This window comes from Artemia franciscana, chromosome 7, assembly GCF_032884065.1.
Source record: "Artemia franciscana chromosome 7, ASM3288406v1, whole genome shotgun sequence".
Lineage (NCBI taxonomy): Eukaryota > Metazoa > Arthropoda > Branchiopoda > Anostraca > Artemiidae > Artemia > Artemia franciscana.
The window spans coordinates 27,845,177-27,859,126 of record NC_088869.1 but is presented as its reverse complement, the minus strand read 5'-3'; positions in this window follow the sequence as shown (position 1 = coordinate 27,859,126).

Below are 13,950 nucleotides of genomic sequence, written 5' to 3'. Positions count from 1 at the left end.
TATAAAAGACGAAATGTTTAAAATTCATCTAAAATTTCTTTCTCAAAAAAGAAATGTCAAAGAAGATTATTGACAGATAATTCAAGGCATAAAGCTTATTGACGGAGCATCAAAATTCGGTCTTTATGAGAAAATTGGTTCTATTTAAATCAGTATGTGCACGAATATCACGAAATTGGGAATGCATGTTCAAAAGATGCAAAAAGCCTCCGTTTCAAAAATGATTCTACTGAATAGTATTAAAGGGTATTCGACAAAAAAAGGATCCCCCTCCATTTGACTGGGATAAGGAAATAAAAAATGACCGAAAACATCGTCATAGGCAGACACAGCTCAAGTTCTAAATAGGGCGGCATGGAGGATATGTGGTCCAGTGTATCAGCATTTTGACCTCATATCCTGTACCGAATTTACAATGGTTGAAATATTCCGTAGTGGCGTTTGTTTCTATTTGGCAAATGAATACTCTATCCGTGCAGCCCTACTATTGCTGACGGGTCACTTCTGACGGGGAGAAAGGAATGTATAATTTTCGGTAAGTGAAACTTTGGGCAAGTTATTGTTTTGGCTGCTTTGTTTGTTGTAGATTGTTCAAAACATATATTCAGGGTCAATATTTGGTTTTATTCGTAAAACAGCTGGCTATTTGATAAGTTGTGAAAATGCGGGTACTTTTATTACAGAATAATTCGTATTGACTTCACCTGCAGAAATGATAAAGATCAATTACCCCTTCTCAGCATGCTCACCTGAAACATCAGATAAAGTCTAAAAATTTTGGAAAAGACGGAAATGTCCGTTTAACACGCTTTAAACCGTGTACATGAGTGACAGGGTATGAACTAACTATTACTGGGCATTGTGTTGACCGTGTCAGAGATATGATCTGTGGTTCCGTTTGGGCTATTAAGGTTTACTTGTTTGGTAATATCCTACTGTGAGATATTAATTATATAGGGGAGAGAGCGTGTAACAGTATATAATGTTCCCCTAGCGGTTCAAAAACATGGGGACGCCCTTAAAAATAAGAAACTAAAGGTTCAGGGACTTTTGGTGAGAAAGTCAATATGTATTAAACGAAGACTAGAAAGTTATTTTTCTGCCCCATATACTTTGTTTAGTAAACAGTTAAAAATTCTTTGAATTAAGGTATAATGCTTGCTATTATATTCAGTCTATTTTTGTTCGGCAAATTATTAACTTGAGCCTAGCACCGGCATGAGTGCAAAATACTCTAAATATTAGTCGCTAAAATAAAAAAAAGCAAGTATACACTGCAACTAATCAAAGAGGTCATCAAGACCTAGGATCTTCAAAAATCTTAATTTAAGATTCTTAAGATTAATGAAACATGTGATTTTTACTAGTAAATTCACCAAATGGACAGATATTTATATTATTGGATTCATTTATTTCAGATATATTTATTCATCGGGTCAGAACGGCGATATTACCGTTTTTTAGGACAATGATCTAAGCTTACCAAAAATAGGAACAATTTCTAATTTTGTGTTTTTAGACCAGAAAATTTAGTATTTTTCTATTTAAAAAAGATACAAAGCAAATCTCAAAATATAATTCGGAAAGTGGACAAAAACAAATCTACCGCGAAGCATCTTATATATTACTATTATTATTATTATCTTACACACACACACACACACACATTATTTAATATATTATTATCGTATATATTATAACAGCTTAGCAAATTTTTGAATTGGATCTAATTTGTACTACTTCATACATTCAATCTTTGAAATTCCAAGCAAGGCATAAACATTTTGTAAAGAAAATAATATCTTTTCTTAAATACTCTGAAACACCTAGTGAATACTTAAAATGAACTGATCAAATAACGGAATTAGATTTTTATTAATGGACTTATGTTAGAGGTCAACTTAAACCGTTACATGCCACCATTTTGTGGTTTTAACCAAAAACCAAAATATCTTGACTGACAAGGTAAGTCTAATACTTGGAAAACTGACCTGTTTGACCTTATGAGAAAAATCACATGATTGTCTGTCCATTCTCATCCTACAAGCTTACCTCAAGGTATAATCTTCAGTCCGATAATTTTCACAATGAGCGTAATATGACCTGTGGGTTACGTTGGTCGCACGGTTTTTGTACTGAGATCAAACTGGACTTCTGTGGGATGGGAGAGATAGCTACTGCAGTGACTGTTATACCGTGTGAAGTTATGCTGCTTAAAATCTAATCAGCTAACAATATCCAAAGTGCATGGGAATAAGGAGAAATAGTGAGCTCTGAAATTGCTACTTAAATTGTGGTTTTAGAAAAAGATCGAGCAAACTACTATTTCTGTTAATTGTTAAATTTAATTTTCTTTAGAGTCAAGTAGTTTGAAGTACATCACTGGTGAAACTGCCAAATCAAACAGTTCGTGGTAACGAACTGTAGTAACGAGTGATCCGGCTCAATAGTAATCGAAACTCTAAGAAACGGAATTTTCATTCCAATAGATGCATCAAAAGAATCGACTTTTTATGTTGGCTTTAAATATACAAGTTTCATCAAGGTTAATCTTACCCATCAAAAGTTACTAGCCCGAGAAAATTTGCCTCATTTTTGAAAAAAGGGAAAAAACCCTAAAAGTCATAGAATCTTAATGAAAATAACACCACTAGATTCAGCGTATCAGAGAACCCTACTGTAGAGGTTTCAAGCTGCAAAAATGTAGAATTTTGTATTTTTGGCCAGAAGAAAGATCACGGATGTGTATTTTTTATTATTTTTTTTTCAGGGGTGATGGTATCAACCCAGTGGTCCTAAAATGTCGCAAGAGGGCTCAATGGAACGAAAATTGAAACTTCTAGTGCAATTTTTAAGTGCTGAAACATTGGAGGACAACAAGGCCCCCTCCGACACTCATTTTTTTCCAAAGTCACCGTATCAAAATTATACGTAAGAAAAAATCTTCTGAAAATGTGTGTATACTTCCCAATAACCAATGCTATATGTAAAGCATGGGCAAAGTTCATAATTATCAGCCGTCCCCCGGAGGCTGTGGGGATTATGTCATCCTCGAAGACATAGTTATTAGATTTTCCAACTATGCTGAACAAAATGGCTACAAAATCCTCCCTGAAAACGTCTGTATGCTTCTCAATAACCAAGACTATATGTAAACAACGGGCAAAGTTCAGGCTTGCAGCCTTTCCCCCGCAGACTGTGGGAAATTAAGTCACCCTCATAGACATAGTTAATAAATTTTTCGATTATGCTGAACAAAAAAAAATACGCATCCGTGATCCTTCAACTGGCAAAAAATACAAAATTCCACGTTTTTGCGGATAGGAGCTTGAAACCTTTACTGTAGGATTCTTTTGTTCCAGTCTTTAAGAATGACCCCTGACTCACAAAGGCCGTTTGACTAGAACAAATAGCTCTTTTGAAAGTACTAAAAAACTTTAGCGTAAAGACTGAGGTATTGACTAGAGGGCGAACCCCTTCATATACGTACTAATTTCTGTTCGTTTTAAGTTTTAATTTTTGCTCCTTACTTTCAGTTGAAAAAACTTATTTTTTTATTTCAGTTCTGATCGTCTTTTAAATAATACTGGGGAATCCGGCACCCCCTTCATATTAAATTCCCTTCCCCCTTGAAAAACTCCTCCGTGGAAATACCCTCCCACTTAATCCTTCAAATGACTCTGATCGCTCAGACTCTCGGCTTTACCAGCGTTTATAGTTCAAGGTAGTTCCTAAAGCAGCTATAAAGTTCGATTTTAATCGAAAAAAGTAGCACACAATAAATGTTATGCTTAATTTCTGTCGCTAATCGTAAATTGGTTGCTGCTGGAACAACTCAGTTTATTGAACGTTAACTATCAATATCGTGCGGTATTACCAAACGTGTTTCACAAAATGACCGTTGGGCTTTTAAAGCTGTCTTTTTTTTACTGACAGGGTTACTGTTATGAGGGGAAAAAAACTTCACAATCCAGCTTGTCTTGAATGACCGTTTCTTTGAGAATTTTTCTATTTCAATTCTTTCCCCTCTCTTTTGTAACAGGATTTAGAGGCACGTTCCAATCTTGGTCTATTGTAAAAGAAAGTCTTGTAAGGTTTAAATCTCAAGTTTCGCTTAAAAAAAGTAGGATATTTAGTATCTTGCCCATAATGCACACTTGGAGGATAGCTATCAATTCGGAAATTTCAAGTTATGGAGCTTCGCAAGAATTTAACAAATTAATAGCTTAAATTAGATCTATCAACAAATCCTGTAGAATCGACGGTTGTTGATGACAAGAAAGAGTTGCTCACTCATAAAAATAGCTTTGCCATCCCCCAACCCGGATCCTAAGTTTTCCTGAATTTATGTGTTCTTTTTAATCCAATTATCAAATAAAGTTGTTTTATTATTTGCCCTCTTCGCAAATTAATGCGCACGCACAAAGTGCACCCGAACTGAACCAAGATTTTCTGTCGCAAATATTTTGTTTGTATTTTAATATCAAACAGTTCGTGGTAACGAACTGTAGTAAGGAGCGACCCGGCTCAATAGTAAACGAAACTCTAAAAAACGGAATTTTGATGCTAAAAGATATATCAAAAGAATCAGATTTTTATGCTGATTTCAAATATATAAGTTTCATCAAATTTAGTCTTTGTCATCAAAAGTTACGAGCCTGAGAAAATTTGCCTTATTTTGGAAAATAGGGGGTAACACCCCCTAAAAGTCATAGGATCTTAACGAAAATTACACCATCGCATTCAGCGTATCAGAGAACCCTATAGAAAAAATTTCAAGGTCCAATCTACAAAAATGTGGAATTTCGTATTTTTTGCCAGAAGACAAATCACGGGTGCGTGTTTATTTGTTTTTTTTTTTTTTTTTTTTTTCCCAGGGGTCATCGTATCGACCAAGTAGTCCTAGAGTGTTGCAAGAGGGCTCATTCTAACGGAAATGAAAAGTTCTAGTGCCCTTTTTAAGTGACCAAAAAAATTGGAGGGCACCTAGGCCCCCTCCCACGCTCATTTTTTTCCCAAAGTCAACGGATCAAAATTTTGAGATAGCCATTTTGTTCCGCATAGTCGAAAACCATAATAACTATGTCTTTGGGGATGACTTACCCCCCACAGTCCCTGGGGGAGGGGCTGCAAGTTACAAACTTTGACCAATGTTTACATACAGTAATGGTTACTGGGAAGTGTACCGACGTTATCAGGGGGATTTTTTTGGTTTGGGTGTGGGGTTCAGGGGAGGGGGCTATATGGGAGGATCTTTCCTTGGAGGAATATTTCATGGGGGAAGAGAAATTCAATGAAAAGGGCGCAGGACTTTCTAGCATTACTATAAAAAAAAAACAATGAAAATATAAACATGAAAAAGTTTTTTCAATCGAAAGTAAGGAGAAGCATTAAAACTTAAAAAGGAACAGAGATTATTACGCATATGAGGGGTTCTAAAAATACTTTAGCATAAAGAGCGAGGTATTTAGGAGAAGATAAACACTTCACTCTTTATGCTAAATTTTTTTTTAATAATTTCAACTATTTATTCTACGGCCTTTCTGATTCAGGGGTCATTCTTAAAGAATTGGGATAAAACAAGATTTAGTGTGAAGAGCGAGGTATTAACGAGGGGACCAGCCCCCTCATATATATAATCAAAAATATAAGAATATAAAAGTTTGTTACGTAAGTTAATTCTTAAGTTACGTATTTTTTTTTACTAATAAAAACGTTCGTTAAGAATAAAAGATCTAGGTGCCTTTTTAAGTAACCGAAAAATTGGAGGGCAACAAGACCTCCTTCCCCACCCCTTATTTCTCAAAATCGTCTGATCAAAACTAAGAGAAAGCCATTTAGCCAAAAAAAGAATTAATATGCAAATTTCATTTTGATAATTTATGTACGGAGAGCCAAAATCAGACATGCATTAATTAAAAAACTTTCAGAAATTAAATAAAAAAACAAGTTTTTTTAAATGAAAGTAAGGAGCGACATTAAAACTTAAAACGAACAGAAATTACTCCGTATATGAAAGGGGCTTTTCCTCCTCGACACCCCGCTCCTTGCGCTAAAGTTTGATTCTTTCTCGCAACTCTACTTTTTAGAACAATAAAAAACTTTAGCGTAAGGAGCGGGGTGTCGAGGAGGAAAAGCCCCTTTCATATACGGAGTAGGCTAATTTCTGTTCGTTTTAAGTTTTAATGTCGCTCCTTACTTTCATTTAAAAAAACTTGTTTTTTTATTTAATAAATAATAGAATCCATATTTGAAGACAAGAAACAGCTGTGTTGTTTTTGAATTAAAAAAAAAAGTTTTTTTTTAAACTGAAAGTAAGGAGCAACATTAAAAATTAAACGGAATAGAAATCATTACGTATAGAGGGGATTCACCCCCTCGTCAATACCTCGCTCTTAACGCTAAAGTTCGAATTTTGTTTCAATTCCTTAAGAATGACCCCTGAATCACAAAAGTCGTTTAATCAGAATAAACAACTCTTTTAAAAGTACTAAAAATACTTTAGTTTAAAGAGCGAGGTATTGGCGAGGGGGTGAACCCCCTCATATATGTAATAATTTCTATTCATTTTAAGTTTTAATGTTGCCCCTTATTTTCAGCTGAAAATTCTAGTTTTTTATTTAATTTCCAATATTTGTTTAAATAATGCTGGGAAAACTGGCGCCCCCTTCATGGAAAATTCTCTTCCCTCAAGAAAAAATACCTCCATGGAGAGATTCTCCCACTTAACACCCTCCCGCCGAACCTCCCACCCCTCACCAGAAAAATTTCCCCTGAAAACGTCTATAAACTTCCTAATAACCAATAATAAATGTAAACAACGGGCGAAGTTCATAACTTGCAGCCCTTCCCCTGGGGACTGTCGGGGATTAAGTTGTCCTTAGAAACATAGTTGTTACGTTTTTGACTATGCTGAACATAATGGATATCTCAAAATTTTGATCCGGTGACTCTGGGAAAAAAATGAGGATGGGAGGGGACCTAGTTACCCTCCAATTTTTTTGGTTACTTAAAAAGGGTACTAGAATCTTTAATTTCCATTCGAATGAGCCCTCTCGCGACATCCTAGGACCACTGAGTCGATACGATCACCCCTGGGAAAAAAAAATAATAATGAACCCGCATCCATGACCTTTCTTCTAGCTTAAAATACAGAATTCCACATTTTTGGAGACAGTAGTGTTTTCTGATACGCTGAATCTGAAGGTGTGGTTTTTATGAAGAAATTATAACTTTTAGGGGTTGTTTCTCCCTTTTTTCGAAAATAAGGCACATTTTCTAAACTGATGAAACTTATATATTTAAAATCAGCATAAAAATCCGATTCTTTGGATGTATCTATTTGTGTTAAAATTTCGTTTTTTAGAGTTTGTTTACTATTGAGCCGGGTAACTCCTTATTTACAGTTAGTTACCAAGAACTGTTTGACAAAAAACTGCATTATTGTCCTACCCTCTCGGGTCATCAAGGTTTACGAGCTTTAATATTGCTCAGTTGCTCAAAAGTTTAGTGACTACTGCTGTAGAAATAGACTGTTAATATTTTAATTCGAAAGATCTTAGAACACTGAGGTACCTAGAATATTCTCACAAAAATTTAATTTGCTTTAGGGAGGAACTCAAGACTCAAAGATTGATAATAAAACAAAAGAATTTCACTGAAAATGGGCGTTGTTAGTGCAACAATGGGTAGTTGCATGTGTTTTATTTACCAATTCCTCTTCAAAAAATTGGAACAGAAAATTGTATTGTTTAAAGTAAATACGCACCAACAAGCTTTTCTGTTCTTGAGGCCGGGGGAAATATTCTGTTAATCCCCTTCCAATAGTCTTTTTGTCTTAAGACCTTGGAGGCAAAAAGACAAAATTTGGAGCAAGACTGGAGGGTAAAAAGGGGACAGCCGCCTTATATACGGAATGATTTTGGTCGTTTTATGTTTTAATTACGATCTTTACTTTAATTTGAAGAACAAATTGTTTTCCATTTAATTTCCGTTGGTTTTAATACTACAAGTACGGTTGCCCTGGATATGAGGCGTGCACTGCTCCTCCAATCCTATTCTTTACATCAGACTTAAACTCTTCCAGAACAACGGTGCGGGATTACTCTATATCTTTTTTTGAAATAAACTATAATTTCTCAAATCAAACTATTGTCTCATTAATAAATCTTTAACCCCTTCAACCCCCCCCCCCACCGTGCAACACATTTCGTCCTATATTCATCCATGTCTATGGATGTATTGATATGTAAATGGGTTTCTCTATAAAATTACATTTTTTTATCGGACCTTTAACTTTTGCTTCGGCTTGTCTTTTGTCATTATGAAAGACATACCTCCGAACCTTTGTTTGTTTTAATTGTTCAGGTGGTGGGACAAAAACTTCTTTTTCTTCCAAAGATTTATCAAGTCCAAGTTTTTGATTTTCAAAGGTATGGTAGCTATTGATGTTTCTTTTAAATTTTTTTGTTTCTTTTAATTGTTCAGGTGGTTGGAAGAAAACTTCGTTTTCTTCCAACGATTTATCTAGCTTTTCAAAGGTATGGTAGGCAGTGGTGACTTTCTCCATTTCAAAATCCAAAACCAAATCATCATTTCTACCATTTTCAATTTGTTTGGTTGGTTTTACCTCGGCTTATCTTTCGTCACATGAAATACATATCGCCGAACCTTCGTTTTTTTTAACAAAGGTGTGGTAGGCATTGATAACCTTATCCATGTCAAAATCCCAAACCCAATCATCATCGCTATCATTTTCAATTTTGACACGTTTTGATTATCGCTGTCCTGGTTGATTGTCAATGACTTGCTCACATGCTAGGTGTCGCTGTCTTCTAACCGCGTGTCTTCACTCTTCATTTTCATTTTTGACACGCCGCCCCTGTTCTTCTAACCGCATGTGTATTTGCTCTTCATTTTCATTTTTGACTTGCTCACATGCTTGATGTCGCATGTCCTCTAACCGCGTAGAAATTTTTTTTCTGTTCGATTTCTGATCGTTTTTTAAATAACCCCATGCAATCTGACTCCTCCTCCACGGATATATTATCTATATTCAATCCTGGTGAAAATTCATCCACGACAATTACCCTTAACAACTTCATGCGTAAAATTGAGACAGAAAAGAGAAGCAAGAAATACAAAAAGAATTTTGTACAGGAATTCTGGTGAATTCCCAAAGTGCATAGTTTTCTCTGACAACTTCAAACCCTGGAAAATTCCCTTCCCATGGAAAGTTCCCCCGTAAAAAAAAGAGAAAAACTAACAGAAAATTCATCTTCCCACCCTAAAATGTATGGATGCCTCCCAATAATAAATTATATGACTAAACAATGGGCAATCCTTATAACTTAAAAACCTTTCCCCTGTGGCCGGGGGAGGGGGGTTCATGTTATATCCAAAGGCATAGTCATTGGGCCTTTCAATTATGATGAACGAAATTGCTATCCCAAAATTTTACTAGGACGATTTTGGGGGAAAATGGGTCGAGGAGGCTGCCTAGTTGCCCTCCAATCTTTATGGTCACTTGAAAATTGCACTAAAACTTATAATTTCCGTTCAAATGAGCCCTCTCACGATATTCTAGGACTGCTGGGTCGATGCGATAACCCCTGGAAAAAAAATAATAAGAAAATGAACACGAATCCGTGATCTTTCTTCTGGCAAAAAAAATTCCAACTGTTTGCAGATAGGACCCTCAAACCTCTACATTATGGTTCTCTGATATGCTGAATCTGATAGTTTGATTTTCATTAAGGTTCTATGGCTTTTAGGGGATGTTATCATCCTTTTTCGAAGATAAGGCAAATCTTCTTAGGCTCATAACCTTTGATGGGTAAAATTAAACTTAATTAAACTTATATATTTGAAACCAACATATAAATTAAATTTTTTCTACATACCTTTTGGTATTATTATTCCTTTTTTAGAGTTTCGGTTACTCTTGAGCCGGGTCACTCCTTACTTATAGTTCGTTATTACGAACTGTTTGATACTACCAAGATAAGTGAAGCTATCCACTTGATCGATCTTTTCATTACCCAACATCACCTTTTCATCTTCACTTATTCCTATTCTTAGTGACTTAGTCATTTTAACATTAATTTTCAAATCTATTCTAGCACCCTGAACTCTAACACCCTTTATTTTGCTGACACTTTCTCTAAGTACCTTTATTTACCTTTATAGTAACTTTATGTACCTTTATGAAGTACCTTTATAGAGACAAAATCTCTATAAGTCACTTTATTTTGCTGACATTTTCATCTAAAATGATTAAATCATCCACATAATCTAACTTCAGGAAAGTGTTTCTTCCCCATTTGATTCCGTATTCTCACATTGCCTTTCCTGTGCTATTTAGGACAAAGTTCATCGAAATGACATCGAAATGATCCATATAAATGGGGATAGAACACAATCTGGTTTAACTCATAGTAAGTTTAGCACTAATCACTTAATGTATTTGTCTGGTATACCATACAAGGGTAAGACCTTCGCTAAAGCTCATCTATCAGCTGAATCGAGAACTTGCTCATAATCAATAAAACTGAGGACTAAAAGTGTTTGATGACTCGGGTACTTCTGGATTATTAACCTAAGAGTGAAAATTTGTACCTACTATAGACACTTAGGAAGTCGCATGAGACTTTCACATTTCACATTTGTCTTTACACTTACGTATGTTTGTCCAAGTCTATTTTTTACATTATTTTTCTAGGTTTATATTAAAAAGAATTTTGCGCTCACTTTAGCCACACAGGCTCTATAGAGCTTAATGTTTGACCATTTTTAATATATTCTGCTCCTTTTTTAGATAAAATAATTTCTCTCTTTCTCAAATGCCCTTGAATGAGCCCTCTCCCGGCTTTCTAGGGTCATTTCTTAGATACAATCATCCCTAGAAAAGAAGAAGTAAAGAAAAAGAATAAAAACGCATCCGTGATAAAATCTTTGCAATAATAACTCTCTAAAACTCTATTTTTGATGGTGTAATTCTCATCAACATCCGTCCTTTTTTATTTGGAGCTTTCCCCTCTTTCAAGAATAGGCAAATTTATTAAGATCAAAGCTTTTTAAGGACAATTTATAAACAAATTTAATGCTGGCACAGCCTCGTTATTAGTAAAATTTGTTGTGAATGTGCATTTACAAATTAGCTCGAGTTGCTCCTTACTTACAATTCATAACAACAAACTGTCTGATGCGATGATTATATGCAAACATTTAGGAACTCTTACGAAATTCAGATTGTGATAAACAGAGTGTACGCCTTTAAAAGAAGCTTATGTAACCGGGCTTAATTAAGTAAGGTAAAATATAAGGTAAATTAAACTAATTATCAAATGACATCTGCTATACGAATAAAAAAAAGCAATAATTAGAAAAGTCAAAATAATTATAAATGTCAGTTTTTTCTCAGAAAAGAAAAAATAATGAAAACGGTAAAATGGCTCTTAAAAAACCTTGCAATCAAATCTTAACATCCCTTTAGGTCAAAATGAACTAAGGCCTGCTTCGGCTAATCCAAGTGTTTTGAAAGTAATTATGGAACCCCGTGAAGACTACAAGTCTTATAAATTCAGCTCCACAAAGCACGCGTGAAATTCAAAATTATCTTAGTTAATAAAATACTAAAGCACGAGGAAAGTTATCAATTTTAATTGCTTGACTTGCTTTACCACGCGCTTCATTTTGAAACTAATAGGTAATTAAGTCACGAGCTTTTCGGTTGCCTTGTCGGAGTAGATGAACCGTATCTTAGTCAATCGGCTATCGGAAAGGATGCATCGGAAGATGCAGCGCAACGGGTCAGTGATGGTCTATGTCGGTGCTAAGGTTTCTATTTCACTACACCATTTCAAAACCACCTAGTGTTTGTGTGGAAGAACTCTTTTAAACAAGCCTAGGATTGGCGTTCCGCGGTTTTATGTCTCTACAGGAGAGATCATTTTTTTCTCTCTCTCTCTCTCTTTCAGTCTTGTCGGAATAAATTGAAAAATCTTGATAATTAAGCGGAATAATTCACATTTCCAAATAACTGAATGCTTTTAAATATATTGACTCTTTAATGTTTCAGCTCTTTGAGTTTGTCCTTTTATATAACCGAACCTAATAAATAGAAAACCAACAGATTATCTAGATAAAAAATAGAGCACAAAAAAATAAACCCTGTGGTCGAAATATGAAAGCCTACAAACTTACATATTTTTTAATATAAATATTTTTATTATATATATTTTTTCATCTGTTTTCTCTGTTTTTATTCATTTTCCATCTGCTTTCCATAATTGTTTTCAACATTTCTTAATCCTGAGACAAACAGTATTTTTTATTTTGATTTTATAGCTTCTGATGTTGAACTGAAAGATAAAACTTAATATCAAACTCAAAAAATTATATCTATGCGCTTTGACAACCTTGATACACTTACACTCTTTTTATTTATTTAAATTGTAAGAGCAGAAGTAGTTATAGTAGTATCTCCGAAAGCTTCAACTTAATACCCCCAGTCGTTCACGATATAACGGTGAGGTGTCTTATTGGTAACCATTCGACACAATGCCTTTTGATTTATTTTAAAGCAATATTTAATTTTAAGTCATAATGGGACTATTGCATATTTGTGGGGGGCTGACACATCAAGGGTTCTACTATGCTGAACAAAATGGCTGTCTTAAAATTTTGACTGGATGCGTTTGGAAAATGAATGGGCTTGGGAGAAGGGCTCCTTGCCCTCCAATCTCTTGTTACTCTTAAAAAGGGCACCAGAGACTTGCGATGTAATTAGAGTGAAAGGGGGGATACTTTTCCCTTCGTATATCTAGTAAAAACATTTTAAACAAGTAAATACAAAGTGAAAACATTTTAGATATATTTTGTTTAGAGTAAAGTGAAAATTATGTTATGGTCTTGAGAAGGCATGGGGGTTGTCAGCCTTACTCATGTTAATTTTTGTTAATTTTTTAATAAATAAACAAAATACGTTTAAAATGTTTTAACTTTTTTAACTTTAATAAGCTAAAAACTATTAAAAATTTAAGAAATATAGATCAGTATATGTATACTAAACTAACAATCCACAGCCATTTTTTTCAGGAAAGTGCAAATTATGTTCTGGTCTTGAGAAGGTATGGGGGTTGTCAAAGACATAATTTCCAGACCTTACAACTACACTGAACAAAATGGCTGACTCAAAATCTTGATTAGGTATGTTTTGGGAATTGATGGGCGTGGGGGAGGCCTGTTGTCCTCCAGATACTTTTGACTAATAAAATGGGCACCAGCCCTTTCAATTTCCAATTGAATGCGCCTTTTCGAAGTTTCTACGACAACAAATGGTCATTTCAAAATTTGTATCAGATGCATTACGAGAAAATACAAGGTGTGAGGGGGGGATTCCACCCTCCGATCACTTTGACTATTAAAAAGTAAGTAATTTCTGAGACCACACTGGCTTATCATGATAAAGCATAAAATCATGAAGAAAGGACAAAACGAGGACAATAGACAGCCAGTGAATTTTTTTTATGCTGGCAGTTTATTGTCCTTGTTTTATTCTTTCTTCGCGATGTTATGTTTTAATCCTAAAAAGGGCACTAGAACTTCTGATTACCAGCCGAACGAGCCCCCTCCGAAGTTTATACGATCACCTTTTCTAAGTACAATTTATATTCCCCCAGGGCATAACTTACAACTTTTGCTCTGATGGCTATGGAAGGTTGCCCTCATCAAAGACATAATTTCCGGTAGTTTTCAATTACGTTGAACAAAATAACTATCTCAAAATTTTGATTGGATGTGTTTGGGGAAATGGTGGACGAGGGAGAGGGCTATTTACCCTGCAATCATTTTCGACTATTAAAAAGGGCACTGGCCCTTTCAATTTCCAATCGAATAAAATTTTTGAAGTTTCTACGATAACAAATGACCATGTCAAAATTAAAATCA